Consider the following 20,243-nt stretch of genomic DNA (forward strand, 5'->3'; position numbering starts at 1 on the left):
TAGCATTCTGGCAAAGAAAAAAGAATATGTGTGTAGGTAGGGATGTATGTGTGTGTGTGTGTGTGTGTGTGTGTGTGTGTATCACATATTATACTATATGTAAACTATATACTATACTTAATATATACCATATTAAGGTGTACTTGCAATTCTTTTTATTCCTCGGGTATATCCCAATAGGTTTATATGTTAAATTACTGTTTTTTAAAGCCAATTGAAATGATTTCTCTCTGTATAGTTAAGCTACTAACTCGACACAGTAAACTTTATTTTGCTTACTGTTTTTAGGAATTACTTTTGAAAGTTAATTTGATTTTTATAATTATACAAAATATTTACATAGTTCCAAAATCAAATTCCCAAAACAAGGTATAATCCAAACTGTAGTTCTTAATCTGTGTTTCCTTCACCTTATTCCCAATATAGGTAACCAATTTTTTTTTTAAATTATGTCCTTGTTGTATTGGTATGATTTCAAGTATAAGCAAATATGTTTTCATATCCCTGCCACATTTAGGGGGTAGATAGTGGAATATTACATATTTTCCTCCATTTTGTTTTTTTCAGGTAATAATCCATCCTACAGAGTATATACCAATAGCAGCATATGGAGATGTCCCTTATTTACAGCTGCATACTTCTTACCCATGGGTGTCTGAGTCCCCTTTTGGCAAACATTTGGGTTATTTCCAGCATCTTATTGTTACAAATAGAGTTGCAATGAATATTCACCTAAAGATTATAAATGAACTTTGGAGTTCATTATGGAAAACAAATATTCTAAAACTATTTTGGAAATTGTTAGATAATTTGTGGATTGAAGAGCTTTGTTTGTTTAAACTTTTCTTGGTATATGTTAATTAGGATTATATAAATATGTTTTCTACATTTTCTCATTTTTATTATATAGTGAAATACCTTTTATGTCCAAGTATATGACCAGCTACTGCAAATGGTCCATGGATGCATGACAAAGGTATAGTCTCTGCTTGTAAAATATGAAGTTTGGTATCTACCTACTGATTCAATCTTGGGGTGAAGTTATATTTTTTAAGTACTCACATATTTTTATAGTAAGAACTTCAGATGAGTTGGAAGTTTTGACAATGATAACTAAATTCCATTATTCTGATATTTGTTTAAAAATTTTGAGAAAAAATTGTTGAGCAAACCAAGTTCTTCAAATAAAAGTGGATTAATATACCATTGACTTTAAAATGGATAAATAACAACTCATCTATTATCCAATAAATGTAGTCTATTAAATTATTTTTTCTCATGTACTTTTTACTCCTTTCAACAGAAGTATATCCAATATGTGCCTTAAATTTGTCATCTTTTGAGGACTTTTATCTTTAAAACATTTTAAAAGACTCTTCTGACAAAACAGTCCACTCTATAGCTCAGAAGATATTCTCATCATTCTTGAAGACCATAAATTAAAACTCCTCCATCTTTCAAGTTGGAAAACTGGGTCTCCTATCACAGGACTTTTTTCACTTTTTATCTTGAAATAATTTCAAATTTATAGAAAAGTTGCAAAAACAGGGGGAAAATCCTGTATAACATAAATTCATCTAACGTTAATGTTTTGCCACATTACTCTTCCAGTCACTTTCTTTTCATCTCACTATCTTTTCTCCTTTCCACGTGTATACACACACACACACACACACACGCACATGCAAGAATGTACACACATCCCCAGAACAAGAACATCCTCTTATATAACCACATTGCAATTATAAATTTAACAGTGATGCCATAATCACTATCTATCATTCAGTCTGTATTCAAAATCTTCCAAATTTCCCAATAATGTCCTTTATGGCAACTTAGGATCCAACCCAGGATGCTGAGCTGCATTTAGCTGTTGTGCCTCTTTTGTCTCCTTTCATCTGAAAGAGTTCCTCAGCCTTTCTTTGTCTGGATAACAATGGTTGTGAAGAGTGCAGTCATTAGAACAGGAACTAGTTTATACTCTTCTCAACCCCTTCTGGAGTTGGCTTTGCCTTAGCAAATGAAACTTGGTGTCTACACTTCTAACTTTCAGAATCTCTTCCTTCAGGGTGAATAAACCGAACAATTCATTTTCAGGAATCTTCATGTGTAGCACCTGAATCCGCATACACATACAAAGACTCAAAGGAAACCTAACGATAGTAGTAGTTGTGCCAGTGGTAGCTGCTACTACATAGAGCTCGCTCTGTTTCATATATTTACTCATTTGCTCCTTATGATAGCTCCAGGAGAGTAATACAATTATTTTTATATCCTTTTTATAACAGGAAACTGAGGCACAAAGAAGTTAAGTAACTGGACAAAATTGCACAGCTAGAGTATGGCAAAACCTGAACTTCAACCCCAGCAGTCTGGCACTAGAAGCTTCCATGGGTTCCTTCTCTGTCAAATAAATCTCCTCACCACTTTTATAAGCATTCAGCCTGGTGAATGAGTACCTGGGCTTTATGATAGACTGCCATGTGATACAGGTAGTAAAATTCATAAGAACAATGTTCTGGTCTCCTTCATAAGCCCCATACTCTGCATCTGATCTAGGTCAAAAAAGAAGACCCAGAGAATCAATAAGTTAGCAACACAAAGCAGTTCCCTGAAAGCAGGAAGTGGCAGTATCTGAACAAATTGTCTCTGAGTCATATTAAGTAAGTTAAACATTTACTTAACTGGCAGGAGTAAATATTACTTTTTTAATTGTTATCCACTTTAACCAATAGTTAGCTCAGATCCACTGCATATGGAAGATTATATTATGCATTTTGGAAAGAACCCAAATAGAAGAAAGGGTCTCATGGAGCAATATCCATTCATGAAAAGACAAAAGCTTAAGAATATTTACTAAAAAGCACACATGTGTTGATACATTAGTATTACATAAAGAAAACACTATTCCCACAAAACCAAAGGGAACTGTTAGAGTAGGGAGAGCTTAAGAAGGTAAGTTCTTCCTTGAATGTATGAGCTGTGGTTTTTTTAAAAGATTTTATTTATTTATTCATGAGAGACACAGAGAGAGAGAGAGAGAGAGGCAGAGACAGAGGCAGGAGTTGGAAGCAGGCTCCCTGCAGGAAGCCCAGTGCGAGACTGGATCCCGGGATTCCAGGATTGCACCCTGAGCCAAAGTCAAAGACTCAATCGCTGAGCCACCCAGGTGTCCCTGAGTGTATGAGTTTTTAAATGGGTTTAGAAAACCAAGGGGCTAAGTGGAGTTAAGAGTGTCCTGAGCAGGGTAAAGATGTGCAGCCGCAAGGAGATCACACGCAGGAGGGCCAAAGAGGGAGAGAGTCAGGGGCTTACTTTGGAAAGCTCAAGGATGCGAACAGCAAGTGTGGCCAGCATTCACTTGTTCACCAGATGGGTTTAAAAAAACAAGCCAAAACAAATGAGCTCAAGGTCATACCTGTCAGGAAGAAAAGACTATTTCAAAGGAGAAAAGACTTTCGGTTGAAGAGGGATTTTTGTTTTCTTTTGTTTTTTAATAACGTCAAACCAACTAAGCATGAAAGAGGAGTATGAAAACAGCCTGGTGGCTCAGGATCAGAGGAAAAGCACGGAGGCTTTCTAGAGAGTGATGTGTTCCAATGAACGGGGGAGCCAAAGTCAGGCAGCAGCTCACTGAGGTGAAAATGAGTAAGGGAGACATGTTGACTTCCCCACACTATACATTTTGTTACAGATATTTGTGAAAAGAAATGAAATAGTAATTGGACACTGTAATGAGGTCAAGGGAGGGAGACTTTTTAAGTAAAGAGAGAACACTACATACTGGTTACAAACTCCTTTCTGAGGCTGTGTCTAACCAGTGCTATAGATACAAAATCAACTCCTGAGGACAGTTTTCATGACTCCAGTCATTGGGAGAATGTTCAGGGGAAAAAAAAACACACACACACACACACCAGGAAATTGAGAAATATAAACATTTGTGCAGAAAATAGTGGGGATTGTAGAAATAAAACTTCAAACTTTTGTGTAAAAGGCCATACTGGCTATATCTTAAGTTAAAAGGAAGGAAACAGAGGGGTGCTTCTCTGGCTCAGTTGGTAAACCATGCAACTCTTAATCCTAGGATTGTGAGTTCAAGCCCTGCAATGGGTGTGGAGCCTACTTAAAATAAAAATTGAGGGACACCTGGGTGGCTCAGTTGGTTAAGCATCTGCCTTGAGCTCAGATCATGATCTTGGGGGCCTGGGATTGAGATTCCCCCCACCGAGCAGGGAGCCTGCTTCTCTCCATCCCTCAGTCATTCCCCCTGCTTGTGCTCTCTCACACTCTCTCTCAAATAAATAAATAAAATCTTTAAAAATAAATAAATAATTCAAAAATAACCCACAAAAAAAATAAAAAGAAGGAACCAGAGTAATGTGCTCATATGAAAATACAAAAGTCACTTAAAGTTTAACATATGAAGGTTCAAGGCAAACTTAGAAATAACAGTAATCATGGCAGGTATAATTAACACTCCTGTAGTGCTTACTCTGTATGAGTATGTGAGTATAGAAGCAAAAGTCCTATGGAGACACTAATCTTTTCATCACATCTCAAGAGTTTTGAAAAAAAAAGGTAGAAGATGGATTTTTAAAAATATTTTATTTATTTATTCATGAGAGACACAGAAAGAGAGACAGAGAGAGAAGCAGGCATCCCACGGGGAGCCCAATGTGGGACTCAACCCAGGACCCCGGAATCACACCCTGAGCCAAAGGCAGATGCTCAACCCCTGAGCCACCCAGGCATCTCTAGAAGATGGATTTATTAACCAACTCAGTAAAAACATTTGCTGAACACTAGGGGCACAGAGATGAATTTACTGTGGCCCCTTTGGTCAAGGAGCCCCCAGTCCAATGCAACTGGTAGAAACTATCGTCCATTGCACTGGTAGCTACTAACTATGAGGGTAACAAACATAATGTTAATGAAAACTTGTTTTACTGAGGCATGGGGTTCCACTCCGTAAACTCCCAGAAACCCCCAGCCTTCTAGCCCCTCTTTTATCCCAAGAGGATCCTGGATCACTCATGATACTCTAGCATTCTTAGCATTGTCTTACTCTAAGACTTGACTCTAATACCACCCCTCGGCACTCACACACACGTTGACTGAGGCAGGATGGTCTCAGTTGATTATTCCATTCCCGTTGTCACTTTTATCATAACCAATCATGCCAGGTAAACCTTGCTGTTATTACCAAGAGAGCCTTCATCTCACCTATCTCTTACTGGTATTCTGAAAGTTTGGTTCCTAAAGATAATTTTTTTGTAATCTTCTCTCTAAAGCAACTTGAAGTATCACTACTGTGTTCAACTTTGGCTAAGTTTCTTAACTATCTAGTAGTGAGGTTAAGAAACACACACACAAACACACACACTCCTTCGCTCATTAATCTAAATTTCAATGTTCTGATACCCGAGCATCAATCCCAACTCCTCCATTCCTGCCTAAAATTCCCAGGCAAATCCAGTTGAGTCTTTGAGGCAGCCAGGCAGACTCAATTTCCCCTCAATGTCAGCCAGGCCGACATGGCCACCTACATACTTTGCTGTTTTATTATGTGAGGAAGAAGCACCTGAAATGAGAGCTATAATGAATGAAAGATAATCATGTAACAGTGCCTCCAGCTTACTTCAGCAAAAGAAAGGAAGTGAAAGCCACACCCTCTATATATCCTTTTCTCTAGAGAATCACCAAATCACAGTGATTCAGCACATCATACTTTTTTGGCACTGGCACCTTTTACTATTCCATTATGACCCAAACATTGCTCCAAAAGTGTTGCTATATTAAATCTCACCAATGTTGCTAGAAAACACATACTTCAAGCAGGAATATAGACTTGTTACATGAAAAGAAAAGAGATTGTGACAGAAGCAGGCAGTGATTTAGTACAGATCAAAGTTCTTTTTGAAAAGGATTTTGTCGTTGGTTTACGCTCTTAGATTTGAGCTTTTGTTGACTCATTGTACAGCACTCAAAGCTTCACTGAGCTAATGTTTAGAAATTCATTCAATATGGAAGCAAAGTCCAATATTAAATTCTTAAGAGCATGTGACTCGGTCTATTCATACCTGGCTATGCACTTACTCAGGAGTCTAGGTACACAGCCACCCACCCACACAAGAGCATGACTGTAGAAAAATGGAATGGCCCCTGGACATTGAAGGAAAGCCAATACAGGGTGACTTTTCATAAGAATAAGAAAGAATACTATAGACTGGCCACAACTTCCCTCTGCACTGACATTCATATGCATACACAGACATTCTCACATGAAAACTCCTTTATTAAAAGCTTTATTTTTTTAATATTTTTTTTAATTTTTATTTATTTATGATAGTCACAGAGAGAGAGAGAGAGGCAGAGACACAGGCAGAGGGAGAAGCAGGCTCCATGCGCCGGGAGCCCGACGTGGGATTCGATCCCGGGTCTCCAGGATCGCGCCCTGGGCCAAAGGCAGGCGCTAAACCGCTGCGCCACCCAGGGATCCCATTAAAAGCTTTAAACCAAATGAAGGAAAACAGTTACAACTTGAACTAAGACCAGTGAACAAGGTCTTGTTCACAGAATGTTACTATTTAGTTGTATCTATCAACTTCCTTGTTCCTCATTCAAATAATACACTAGAATACACTTTTTAAAACGTACTGGGAGTTGGGGCCACCTGGGTGACTCAGTTGCTTAAGCGTCTGCCTTCAGCTCATATCATGATCCCAGGGTCCTGTGATGGAGCCCCACATCCGGCTCCCTACTAAGCAGGGAATCTGCTCCCCCTCCTACTTTGCCCCGCCCTGCCAACTTGTGCATACGCATGGACCCTCTTCTTTCTCTCTCAAATTAAAAAAAATCTTTTTAAAAAAAGTATTCAAGTATAACAGACCTGCCATAAAGGGCACTAATGTGAAGTGCGGCATTGCTAGATTCTCCCATACGTATTTAACTATGTAACCACCACCCAATTTAGGATAGAGGACATCTCTGTGCTCCTCTAAGAAGGCTGCCTCTTGCCCCTTCCCAGTAGACATCCCCCACACAGAGGAAATACTATTCTGACCACTGTCACCACAATTTGTTTTGTCTGCTCTTGAGATTTATATAATTTAAATCTATAAGATAAATGCTTTAATTATATTTAATTTTTTTAAATGCAATACATTTGAAAAATGTTTCTCTCTCAACTCTGGCCTCCAGCCACTCAGCACCTCTACCCAAAGCAATCAATGGTACCAGTTTCCTATGCATCTCTACAGAAATATTTATTCATATACATGCAAATCCACAGGCATATACATAGTTTTTTCTCACACAAGTTCTAAAGAGTCCTATAAACACAGTGTCCTTTACCTTGCATTTTACACACACACACACAGATATCATGCATATTGTTCCTATTCAAGACTTTACTGATCTTTATTCTGCTGCAGAGTATTCCTTTAATGAACCAATTCCCTACTGATAAATTTTTATTTCTGAATGTTTTGCTATAATAAACCTTTTAGATATGTTATTCCACACACAGGGAAGTAGATCTATGGGAAAACATTCTTAAATGTTTTCAAGGACATATGCTCAAAGGACATAGCATTTGCAATTTTTATAGATTTATAAAATGACTCCAATGACAAAATTTTCCAGTTTAAGCTGTTTTCTGTTTTCTCACACATTTAAAAGGGTGTTATTAAATTTTTGGATCTTTGCCAATCTGACAAGAAAAAAAACTTCCTCTTTGTAGATCTAATTTGCATTTCTCCATTGTGAATGTGGTTGAGAATATTTTCGTGGATATAAGGGCATTTGTACATACTTTTTTGTGTACTTTTTTATACTGTTTCTTCATGTTCCTATTTGTTGGATTTTTTGAAGATACTTCTTATATACTAGGAAATTTAGCCTTTGTGAAATGTCTTGCAAACATATTCCCCTAAATTCACGTTTATCTATTGTCTTCCCTATATTAGCATTTACCATACAGATTTTTTTATGCAGTTGAATTTTATTGTATGGCTTCCGACCTTTCCACTCAAAGATTATAATAGATTCTCCATGAATTATTATTTTTTTTTTAGTTTAAATCCAATTTACCAACATATAGTATAATACTAAGTGCTCATCACATCATTGGTGTTTTAATAGGTTGTGAATATAACTTCAACTTTTTCCATATGATCGTTCAAGTTTACCTACACCATTTATTAAATAATTGCCTTTCCTCTATTGATTCAAAATGCCATTTTTATCATATTCTAAATTTTATTTGTGTTGGGGCACATTTCTACCACAAAAAACCAACCCGTGAAGATTCTCCTACAGCCCTGTGATCAAATAGGACCCAAACAGAAGTCTTGATTACCTCTGAAGATATGCTCCTAGGCCAAGGAGAGAATCAGCAGACATCATATATAAGGAATTACACTTAATGAACTACAGGAAATAGAACCATCTGAAAGGAATTTTAAAATAAATGTTTCAAATGTCAAAGATAATCTGGAAGGCAAGAAAAGAATATTTTAAGAAAAGAATATGCAGATTTGAATGAGAGTTAAACGGGATGGATTGAATTATAATATATTGGTTTGACTTGGATGGAGCACTAAGCTAACCAATTATTAACTAAGGTTTGTTGTAAATTTTGCGTAAGAATAGAAAATGAAGGAAACAATGATTAATTTGACGATTAGAATGCTTTATTTTAAATTCACTTAGAAAAATTACTTTAAAAATCATTCTAAATGTTTCATCTTAACTTCTGCAGTCATTGTTTGATAGTAATTTTTATTGGGAAGAAAGGGACATCATTTTACCTGAGTGAACACATGTTCTAAATTTAGCCTTTGTGAAATGTCTTGCAAACATATTCCCCTAAATTCATGTTTATCTATTGTCTTTCCTATATTAGCATTTACCATACAGGTAAATGTTTATCTATTGTCATGTTTATCTATTGTCTTTCCTATATTAGCATTTACCATACAGATTTTTCCTATATTAGCATTTACCATACAGGTAAGGAGTGGACAAAAGCTACCAATGAGAGAAGCATTGCATTGCAATTCTTCCTTGGAGATTGAAGGTAACCTTGAAAACCAACACAAGTTAAAGGTGTTTCTAATTGGCAAGGTAAGTAATAATGGATACAGACATAGTACAGTGTTATAATTATCATTCCAGGGAGTCCAGCTGGGCAGAGTCAATTTATTGTATATAAAAAGAAATAAGGGAGGAAAAAAGTAGTGCTATCATGTAGCATTTAGGAGTGTGTTTAGCTACAAATAACAGAAACCCAGAAGCAGTAGCTTAAATAATATGCTTGCCCTGTGCAACAAGGAGTTTGGGGAAGTCCAACATTGCTCTGGAAGCTCAACAGGCTTTTCCTGTTTTTTACTTCCACCATCCTGAGCATGAGGCTTTTGTCTTCGTGCTTGTCACTTCTTAGTTGCAAGATAGCTGCTGTGCCCCCACATACCACATCTGCACCCAGGCAGAGAGAAGGGATGGGGAAGTAGGAAGCCTGGATGTGTGTGAGGAAAACAGAAGCTATCTCAGAAACTTCTCTAGCTGCAAGACAGTCTGATGAAGCAAATATTTTTAATTTGGCACAGTGGATTAAATTAGGGTCTTTTAGAAAGAAAGAAGGGATGAAAATTGGCATCAACAGATACAGGGTTACCCCCTGGCCTCAAGTAATATTGTGACTGTGGTTTGGGTTTTTTTTTTTTTTTTTTTTTGTATATTTTTTTATTGGAGTTCGATTTGCCAACATATAGCATAACACCCAGTGCTCATCCCATCAAGTGCCCCCCTCTGTGCCCATCACCGAGTCACCCCATCCCCTCACTGTGACTGTGTTGAATAGCAAACATACAGAAAGTTATGGGCTACACCAACACATCTTAGTTTTGACAAACACTTATTCACATTCATTTTTGCTTAGTCCTTCCTACTTGTAGGCAAAGGTGAACTAAAGCAGTCCGAAAATTTCCCCTCATTTGTTATGACAAACTGGTCCATCTTTCTTTAAAAAAAAAAAAAAAAAGATTTTATTTTATTCATGAGAGACACACACACAGAATGAGAGAGAGAGAGAGAGAGAAGCATGCTCCATGGAGGGAGCCTGACGTGGGACTCAATTCCAGGTCTCCAGGGTCACAACCTAGGCTGAAGGTGGCGCTAAACCGCTGAGCCACCTGGGCTGCCCTGGTCCATCTTTCCTTATCCACAACTGCAAAATATAAAAGCAAGACAAACAAAAACTATGAAAACAGAAAAAATGTTGTAACCTATTTTGTGGCAAAAACTTTATCTGACCTGAGAAAAAGAATTTAAGGTCTTCATTCATATGAATTACTGTGACTTTTTATTTCATATGTTGCAGAAATATTAATATTTGATTAAGGGGTGCTGCCCCAGACTCTGCTTGGAATAGGACATAATAAATAGTATCATCTAAATTTGAAAAGTTCTGAATTCCCAAACACTTCTGTTCAATGATTTGAATAGGGAATTGTGGAACCACACTTAGAAAGATGACCTTGGGGATGCCTGGGTGGCTCAGTGATTGAGCCTCTGCCTTTGGCTCAGGTCATGATCCTGGGGTCCTGGGATCAAGTCCTGCATCTGGTTTACTGCAGGAAGCCTGCTTCTACCTCTGCCTATGTCTCTGCCTCTCTCTTTGTGTCTCTCATGAATAAATAAAATCTTAAAAAAAAAAAAAAAAAAAAAAGATGACCTCAATGCAAATACACAGTTTAGCAGAAAGTGTAGGGCAGTGGTATAAGTAACTATAATTGAAAAAAGAGAGATCATGGAATTTTGAGAGCCTCAAAAAAGGTCAAATTAATATGCTGCTTAGAATTGAGTACTTTAAACCATTTCTATAGTCATTTATGATGAGGGTATCAAGAATTATTTCTAAATTTTAAACATTACATACATTTGAATGCTAAAGTAGTCCTAGGGCTACCCCCAGAAATATCACTGACCAGTATGGTTTATTGTTAATATTTGCCCCCTGTATCCCCAAAGGACAGCCACTGTAAAGGTTAAACTAACTGCATCAAAAGTCTTTGCTGTTGTTTGTTGGTCTGAGATGATCTACCTGAAAATTTCTAAGCAGAGACTTCTCAGCATTGCCATGCAAATGCTATCTAGTAATTCCCTATGAATACTTTGTGTGATTATCAAACTCCTACTGTAACACATTTATTTACATGGTAAGTAATAACCAAGGTATTCAATGTGTTTACCTTGTCCAATATCTGTATTATGTTGTACGAGACATTATACACGTATTGTATAAATAGTATTGTAAGGTACAAAAAGGCAATAAATTCACCTTTCTTGAGCTCTTTGCAGAGCTGCCTTTGGCAGCTGGGGCAGCTGAGCAGCGGCTAAGTGATTCAGCCAGGGGACAGCTAGCAGTGCTCCTCCACTTTCGGTGTGCACACAAATGGGGAGACAGAGGTTATGAAAATATGCATTCCAACTTAGTAGGCCTGGACTTGGGCCCTAGATCCTGCATTTCTCCAAAAATTCCAGGTGATGCAGATGCTGATTGGTGGACCACATTTTGAATAACAAAGCCCTAAAGCTTCTTCCAACCCCAAGTGATAATCCTCTCTAAAAGGATCCATATAATCTATCTGTGAAATGAACTACAAAATATTGAGTTATAATAGTTTACTAGTTAATCGCCTAGGAAGACAGTATACATCTCCGAATACACAAAGTCTTAGGGGAACTCCATGTGATTTAGCAATCTAGCTGGCTTGCCAAGAGGATAATGAAAAACATAATTGAGATGTGGGCGAAAACCTCCAAAGACTAAAAGCCTTTGCTCTGACATGCACCCTCAATATGGTTGTCCCCATGCCAAGATTTTACTAAAAGGTAATTAAACCTAACCTTGAAAAAACATGTGCTCTCAAGAGTCTCTTGAACCCTCTCAGCCTCAAGTGGAGTTAGGCAATTCTGGAGGACGCCATTAACATCTTAGGTCTATTACTTGCAAGGAACATTTAGACCCCATAAACAAATAATAAGACGTTAGTTAGATAATAGGCAATAAAAGAAGTAGGGCAAAGTGGAGAACCACAATAATAGAGGACAAAAAGGAATTCAGAGTGAACCATTTCTACAAGGACTATTATACTAGATTTAAACTGGTCTCTTTTTTTCTAGAAACTTTATACCAATTTATGTTTCTTACCATAGCCAAAGTCATCTTCTCCAAAGGATGCTATTCTGCTGTGAAATCAAAGGCTCACAAAGAAAAAAAATGCTCACTCTTTTTTAGAGAAAAAGAAATGCTAACAATTCCATAGGTTTTCACAAAAGCATACAGTTGTGTAATCACAATCACAGTCAAGATATTGAATACTACAAGGGCGTCTGGGTGGCTCAGTAGGTTAACCATCTGCCTTTGGCTCAGGTCATGATCCTGGGTCTGGGGATCCAGCCCCTGCTTCAAGGCCCCTGCTGGGCTCCCTGCTCAGCGGGGAGTCTGCTTCTCCTTCTCCCTCTGCACCTCCCCCTGTTCATGCTCCCTCTCTCTCTCATACTCCCTCTGTCTCTCAAATAAATAAAATCTTTTTTAAAAAGATGCTGAACACTTCCATCAGCGCCCAAATCCTTCCCTGTCCCTACACAGCGAGTCCTTTGTGCAATCCCAGGCCTTTGCAACCAGTGATCTGCTTTCCGTGCCTATAGTTTTTTCTATTCCCAAATATCCTAAATGGAGTCATACATTTAGGGCCTTCTGAATTGGTTTCCCAACTTTGCGGAATACTTTAGAGATTCATTAATGCTGTGGTATGTGTCAGAAGTTCATTTCTGTTGCTGAGCAGTATGCCCATTGTGGTGCCCTGAGGAGCCAAAACAGAGCCTATGGCAAAGGAGAACTATGCACCCCTATCTACGTGTTGTTATGAATTTTATGGGTATTTTCTTTCTTGAACATTTAAGTAGCTAAAAAGTATTGAAAATTAGAAAATTAGGTGTATTTAAATTCACATTAAGTATAAAAATTTTATTTTATACCAAAGCAGAATTCATTGTAATTTTACTTTCCTGGCTTTAATGGAAGCAAATTCATTATTAGTATTTTCAAAAGTTACTTATTTGCTTATCTCATTTCCTTTTGCAGAAGATATTGTATGAAGATTAGCATTGTTAAAAAAAAATCTCAAGGTCACTTCCAGGGGCGCCTATTTGGCTCAGTTGGTGGAACATGGCAACTCTTGATCTCAGGGTTGTGAATTCGAGCCCCATATTAGATGAAGAGAGTACTTAAAAATAAAATCTTAAAAAATAGATCACTTCCAAATTTGGACAAGATCACTCTAAGTAAAGTTTGTCAATCAGTTTTAGAAATCCAAACTCAATACTGATTTTACAAGTTGATAGTGTATATTGCTTAAAATTATGTCAGATGAAATTTCTTTAAGGATGTAAATTGTTGTACTATTTAGGAGCCAAATCAGTGGCTGGTTTTTGTAAATAGATGTAATCATAGAAAATAAGTTTTCGGGGATCCCTGGGTGGCACAGTGGTTTGGCGCCTGCCTTTGGCCCAGGGCGCGATCCTGGAGACCAGGGATCGAATCCCACATCGGGCTCCTGGTGCATGGAGCCTGCTTCTCCCTCTGCCTATGTCTCTGCCTCTCTCTCTCACTGTGTGCCTATCATAAATAAATAAATAAAATAAATTTAAACAAAAAAAAAGAAAATAAGTTTTCTAGTTAAAAATTTTAAATCTGAAAATTCTTTAATTTTTCATATCTCCACCTCAAGTGTGAAACTAGAACATTTATACTATCTATTGGTTTTGTTTGATGTGCATTTTTTCATAATAATTGATACTCTCATGCAGTGATTTGTAAATTTCTTACTTCTTAACTTTCCTTTTCATTTATTTTCAAATTCTGGAAGTATTCATATCTCTTGTTAAAGTTTTACATTCATCAAATATGCTTTAAAAGGAATTTGTTAAAAAAAAATAAAAGGAATTTGTTTGTTTGTTATAAGCAAAGGGATAGGCCTTCTGTTATGTATGAAACTTTATGTATAGTCACATGTTTTTAATATACAGCTTTATTAACCTTTTTGTTGGTTTAAAACATCATTCTATACACATAAGTCTCATAAAAGTGTGTGAACTATTGCACCAAGATGTTTTCAGTTACAGCATATTGTATTTTGTCATATTATATTTGTTAATATTTGAGAGGTGTTTTTAATTTGAACATAAAGTGCCTTGATGCAATTGATCTTTATGCCGTCAGGTGTTCTATAATATCATTCTTCAGGCAGGGATAATAATATTCCATCTGTCATTGAATTCACCAAAAAGGCATATGTGCTTTATACCATACTAGAAACAGTTTACAGGACACCTGGGTGGCTCAATGGTTGAACAACTGCCTTCCCCAAAGGTCATGATCCCAGGGGTCCTGGGATTGAGTCCAACATTGGGCTTCCCGCATGGAGCCTTCTTCTCCCTCTGCCTATGTCTCTGCTTCTCTGTGTCTCTCATAAATCAATAAATAAAATATTTAAAATAATAATAAATAAAATAAATAAAAAGTTTATATTTTGATTCACAGAAGCAACATTTTTGCATGTTAATACTATGAGCCGAGTATTGCATAAATTTAGCATAATCAATTTTAGGAGGAAATACTGGCTTGTACACCCTTATATAGACCAGCCATGTTTGCTCCATTATCATATCTCTGGCCATGAGCATTTTTATGGTGATATCATCTTTTCCAATTTACTAAAAATTTTACAAGCTAGACCATATCCAGTTTTCTTATTTCCGTAGTCAGTAGAACTTTCTTTTATTGATACCATTATTCATAATGTGAATATACCTAATAATCTGACACACCTGTTCACAATGATCTATATAAGGTATAGTCAAAATTATTTTGCTTCTTTTATTCTCAATAATTTTTCAGATTTACTATATGATTTACTAGTAACATCACTATTTTACCTTGAATTTTATTAGACAAAAAAATAATGGATTCATGTATATGATCAGCCATGTGATTAGTTCTATTGACAGTAATGATCTATAAGTTCAACTAAATTTAGAAACATTCCAGCATCTAGACTTCCAATAATTTCTTGTCATTCTCTAAGAAGTAAATTATTTCTGCACTGAACATAGCATCTAAAATCACTTGCAAAATATCCCACAATTTTTGTTTCTCTAATTTTATTTCCTTTTGCAAAGCATTATCTATTAGTCTGAATAATTAAAAAAAATACTTGTAGTTTAGAAAAGCATTATGAGGGATCCCTGGGTGGCGCAGCGGTTTGGCGCCTGCCTTTGGCCCAGGGCGCGATCCTGGAGACCCGGGATCGAATCCCACATCGGGCTCTCGGTGCATGGAGCCTGCTTCTCCCTCTGCCTGCGTCTCTGCCTCTCCCTCTTTCTCTCTCTGTGACTATCATAAATAAATTTTAAAAAAATTAAAAAAAAAAAAAAAAAAAAAAAAAGAAAAGCATTATGATAAAATGTCACATTTTTATGGCAAAAAATGCTTAAATCTTCCAGTCTCTGAAACCTGTTTTTGAGTTGCAAATAAGATTTTGTAGTATCACTGATAAAAAGCATGCATGAAAGAAACAATAAAGGCAGAGACTTTTTAGAATAAATGAGCCAGTCACAATTAATTAATTTGCCTTTAGAACATTTTTTTAAAAATAGTCTCTTGAAATCTTCAGCCAGTATGTGAAATAGATTCACTATAATATGGATCTTATCTTGGGTTAAGTCTATTAAAATCACTTTTTTTTACTGAAAATTGGTAGCCACAATGGACCAATATGAAAATTTATTACAAATGGCATTTTCTTGGGGATCCCTGGGTGGCTCAGCAGTTTAGCACCTGCCTTTGGCCCAGGGCGAGATCCTGGAGTCCTGGGATCGAGTCCCACATCGGGCTCCCTGTGTGGAACCTGCTTCTCCCTCTGCCTGGGTTTCTGCCTCTCTCACTCTGTGTCTCTCATGAATAAATAAATAAAATTTTTTAAAAAAGGCATTTTCTTGCTCTCTTGCTTATACTTTTGTTTAGTAGTTTCTGAAATGTACATTTCCTTTTCTTCACTTTTTTATTCACAATTCGAAAATGATTCTTTAGGTAACCCAGAATTTGCTGGTTCTATTCTAATATCTATTCTAATATCAATATTGGGGACTTGATTATTTTTGGTGGTCGAAGCACTGTGTTTTCCAACCAAACCTGTAACTATCCCACATAATTCTGATTCATTTCTACATGCATTCTTTCTCCTTTTCCAGAACATCATATCTATCATCAAATATGGCTTTTTAGAGGTTATATTTCTGAAAAATGAATTTTTAATATGAATTTGCAAAATATTTCTTTTTAATCCATGAGGCTCCAGTAAATATTATAGTCAAGTAGAATTAGCTCAATTCATGTAAATTATATTTAACAATCAAATATATGTACATAAAGTTTGTGTCAAAAATGTAAACCAATTACAAATAGCAGAAAATTACACACCAGCTTTTCAGACAGGTAGGTAAAACAAAAAAGTAGTTTAAAAAAATCGGATTGCTATAAAGACATGAAACACAGTGAACTATTTATCATTGTTTTAAGTGAATAAAGTGTAAAAGCATCCTGAGTTCGTGATTTTCTTGGTAAAATTTTTTTCCTGGCTTGAAATTGATCAAGTTCTATTCCTGAAAAGTAAAACATATTATTAATGTATTTCAGAAATAAATATTACTTATTTATATGAAAAAAGCTGGTTTTCTTACTTTTTAAATAAAGATTTATTAAATAAAATCTGTATACCTTACATCAGAGCTCTTACTATTTTTAAAATCACACATGCATGTATTTGTAACAAAATAAAAATTTCCCATTTATCCTGTAGTACTATGGATTAAAGTTATAACAATACAAAGAACTTGCTTCGTTTGGGAACAATTGTCATAACTGTTCAAAGAAAGAAAAGAAAATGAAAGAAAATGCTAATTTATTTACAAAAAAAAAATCATAGTACATGATATTCTGCATCTTGCCTTTTCTTCTAAAGAAAGAAAATGCTAATTGGATCATTTTTTACCTCCTTGCACTTTCACTCTCAGCTTGCTTAACTCTTAGGGTTGTCTATGTGCAGGATCAGGTTCTGTTTTAAATTTTTGTATTTTGTTCATTGTGTAGTTTTTACATCAGTTTTGTTTTTTAAATATTGCATTAATATTATTTATCTTGATCACTGAGTATTTTGGTGCTCCTAAATTTTGTGCCTGAGGCAAGTACATCATTTGCTTCATCCTGATCCTAGGCCTGCTCCCCTGTATGGATGTGCCACAGCTGGTTTTTCCAGCTGAATAATTTTTCATTGTTTCAAGTTTGGGACAACTGAATAAAGCCACTATATATGTGTGTGTAGAGATTTTTATGAGAACATACATTTTCATTTCATTTGAGTAAATGTCTGGGCATGGAGTTGTTGCATATGAAGTGTACGTTTACCTTTATAAGAGACTGGCAACCATTTTCCAAACTGGCAATAACACTTTGCATTCTCACCAACAGTTTATGAGAGTTTCAGTTGCTCTGCACCCTTGTTAGCACTTGGTATTGTCAGGATTTTTTAGCTGAGTCATTCTAATAAGCGTATAGTGGTATCTTGCTGTAGTTTTAATTGGACTTTCTCTAATGTTCATGACTTATCCATGTAATGATTTATACCATGAGCCTATTAAGAAAATGGCATATGCACATATTTTGAAAAAGATAGGTTTAAAAGGCAAGATGCAGGGATGCCTGGGTGGCCTAGTGGTTGAGCATCTGCCTTTGGCTCAGTTTGTGATCCTGGGGTCCTGGGATGGAGTTCTGAATCGGGCTCCCCATAGGGGACCTGCTTCTCCATCTGCCTATGTCTCTGCCTCTCTCTCTGTGTGTCTCTCATGAATAAATAAATAACATCTTAAAAGAAAAAAAGGCAAGATGCAGAATATCATGTACTATGATTTTTTTTTGTAAATAAATATATGTACACATAATTGAAAGAACACATAAGAAATGTTAACTTCTCTAGGGAGAGAAGAGAAAACTCTTACTTAATACCTTTGGGACAGTTTAAATATTTTTATAAGCATGTGTTACTTTGTTGGCTAAAGTACTGTTTAAAAAATTAATAAAATCCATGCCTCTTATGGGAAAATATAATTTAAAAATCATCCAAAAAACCAAAAGAACCTCAGAAGATTGCTCATTTCTAAAGCTCCAATCACTCACATTCTAATAATCTTAGGACCACAGAGGCACAGACAGGGAGGCCATGGGATATCAAGAAATCCTATGTCTACAATAAGTAGTTATCACTTCCAGAAGCTGCAACTTGTAGAGAACAGCTCCTCACACATGTGCCAAAGGAACCTTACCTGTGCTGAGACAGAAAGGACAAGGTGGAAGGGCCCTTACAACAAAATCTGCAATCATTTTTTAAAGATTTATTTACTTGAAAGAGAGAGGGAGAGTAGGGGGAGGGACAGAAGGAAAGAATCACCACAGATTCCCCAGTGAGCTCAGAACCCATGAAATCATGACCTGAGCCAAAACCAAGGGTCAGTTATTCATTAGACTGTGCTACCCACACAGCCTTTCTATCTAGAAAACCGGAAACTATTTCACCAGCCTCCCCTAGAAGACTTCTGCTTATAGCTTGTAGGATAAAACCAAGCCATGTGGAGGCTCAGTGAATGAACAGACATCTGCCTTGGCTCAGGTCATGATCCTAGGGTCCTGGGATCGAGTCCCACATTGGACTCCCTGCAGGGAGCCTGCTTCTCCCTCTGCTTATGTCTTTGCCTCTCTCTGTGTATATCTCATGAATAAATAAATAAAATCTTAAAAAAAAAAAAAACCCAAGCCATGTGGCTGCCCATAGCTGCAAAAGAGACTGGACTTGCAGACAGCCATAGGGTCTGCCAACCAGCAGTCTCTGCACCAGGGTGGTACACATTACACGTGCTGGAAAAAGTGGGTTTTGAGATGCTGTCCAAGAATACCTAAAATATGGCTTCTTGAATGACTATTTACAAATAACATTGTCAAACTAATAAGAAAAAGAAACAAGTGTGCCAAAGAAACACAGGGTGAAGAAAACACCTCTTCAGGAAAACAAGTGTGATTGTCCTTCTCAAAAAGTTTTTAAGAAAATAATATTGTATTCATAGTAATATTACAAATGTGTTGCTACCCCACACTGGACTTTCTCTCCTCCTGCTACTTTGTGAGAGAATGAGACCAGTAGATAGGCTTACCTGAAAATAAAACATCATAATTCTTAGACATGAGCAAAAGCCTGCTGTGTTCACATTGTGCTAGGCTCTGAAGAGCTTTCAATCCACCTGCAGGAAGAAGAGTTATATACGTTAAACAAATAGAGAAGTATGCCTTCTAATAATGAATCCTGTGCCAAACTGTGGGGTTCAAGCCACAGAAGGTTAGGATGTAAACAGTAGGCAGCCACCATGGCTGTAGCTCCTCAGCCAATTCTCCTCACAGGGGAGTTTGAGCTTTTCCGATGGACTCCGTGTCACTTTCCTTACCTTTTTCTCACTTCTTCCCAGAACAATACTTGTCCCAATTCCACAAGGCAGAGAGAGTGACATTTTCAACTTCTTTCTGGCACCAGCTCCCCTACAAGAAAGCTACAAGTAAGTACTCTTCCAGGCACAAAAAGAGGAAAAAAACTTCCTTCAACTATCCTTTTTTCTTTTGGAATCAAAAGAAAAAAAGAAGCATACTTCTCCTTAAAACAGAAGCTGGCCAAAAAAGTTTTGTCCAGGATTTTAAAAATGGGTGTGCATGGATGAATAGTTTTCAAATAATTTGTCCCGGAGAGGTGAGCCTTCTTTTGCCCTGGGTTAGTCACATGAGTGGCCTTTTTAGGCAAACAAACACAGAGCAAGAAAGCAGGCATTGTCCTGGGATTAGGATAGAACTCAAGCTTTTGTGTCTCAGTCAAGTCTGAGATCCTTGTTACATAAAATTCAACACTGGGGACACAGTGGATCAATTTGAGTGAGTCCAGGGTCTTCTGGGAGGCATGAAACTGGTTTAATCAAAGCCAATTTGCAATTGTGCAATTTTCAATGTGTGAAGATAGGAGCTATCTATGGAGGTGGACCAGGATAGCTCTGAAATTAACTCCAGGGTCTCAGAGGTCTCAGTG

At 36.8% G+C, this 20,243-nt stretch overlaps 1 long non-coding RNA gene across 2 annotated transcripts in view; it reads right to left on the minus strand.

The window, feature by feature from the left end:
• The window catches only part of LOC144317353 (uncharacterized), a 47,838-nt gene extending 27,866 nt beyond the window's left edge, over positions 1–19,972 (minus strand). Inside the window, exons 1-3 of one of the 2 annotated variants that reach the window (XR_013383323.1) lie at positions 19,816–19,972; positions 19,618–19,708; positions 10,022–10,231 (exon numbers count right to left, since the gene is read on the minus strand). This is a non-coding gene — a long non-coding RNA (uncharacterized LOC144317353). Of the gene's footprint in view, positions 1–10,021; positions 10,232–19,617; positions 19,709–19,815 lie in introns of those variants that run through there. The other variant, XR_013383324.1, reaches the window with a different exon arrangement.
• Between the last annotated feature and the right edge of the window lie 271 nt (positions 19,973–20,243).

The sequence above is a fragment of the Canis aureus genome, chromosome 7, assembly GCF_053574225.1.
Source record: "Canis aureus isolate CA01 chromosome 7, VMU_Caureus_v.1.0, whole genome shotgun sequence".
NCBI lineage: Eukaryota > Metazoa > Chordata > Mammalia > Carnivora > Canidae > Canis > Canis aureus.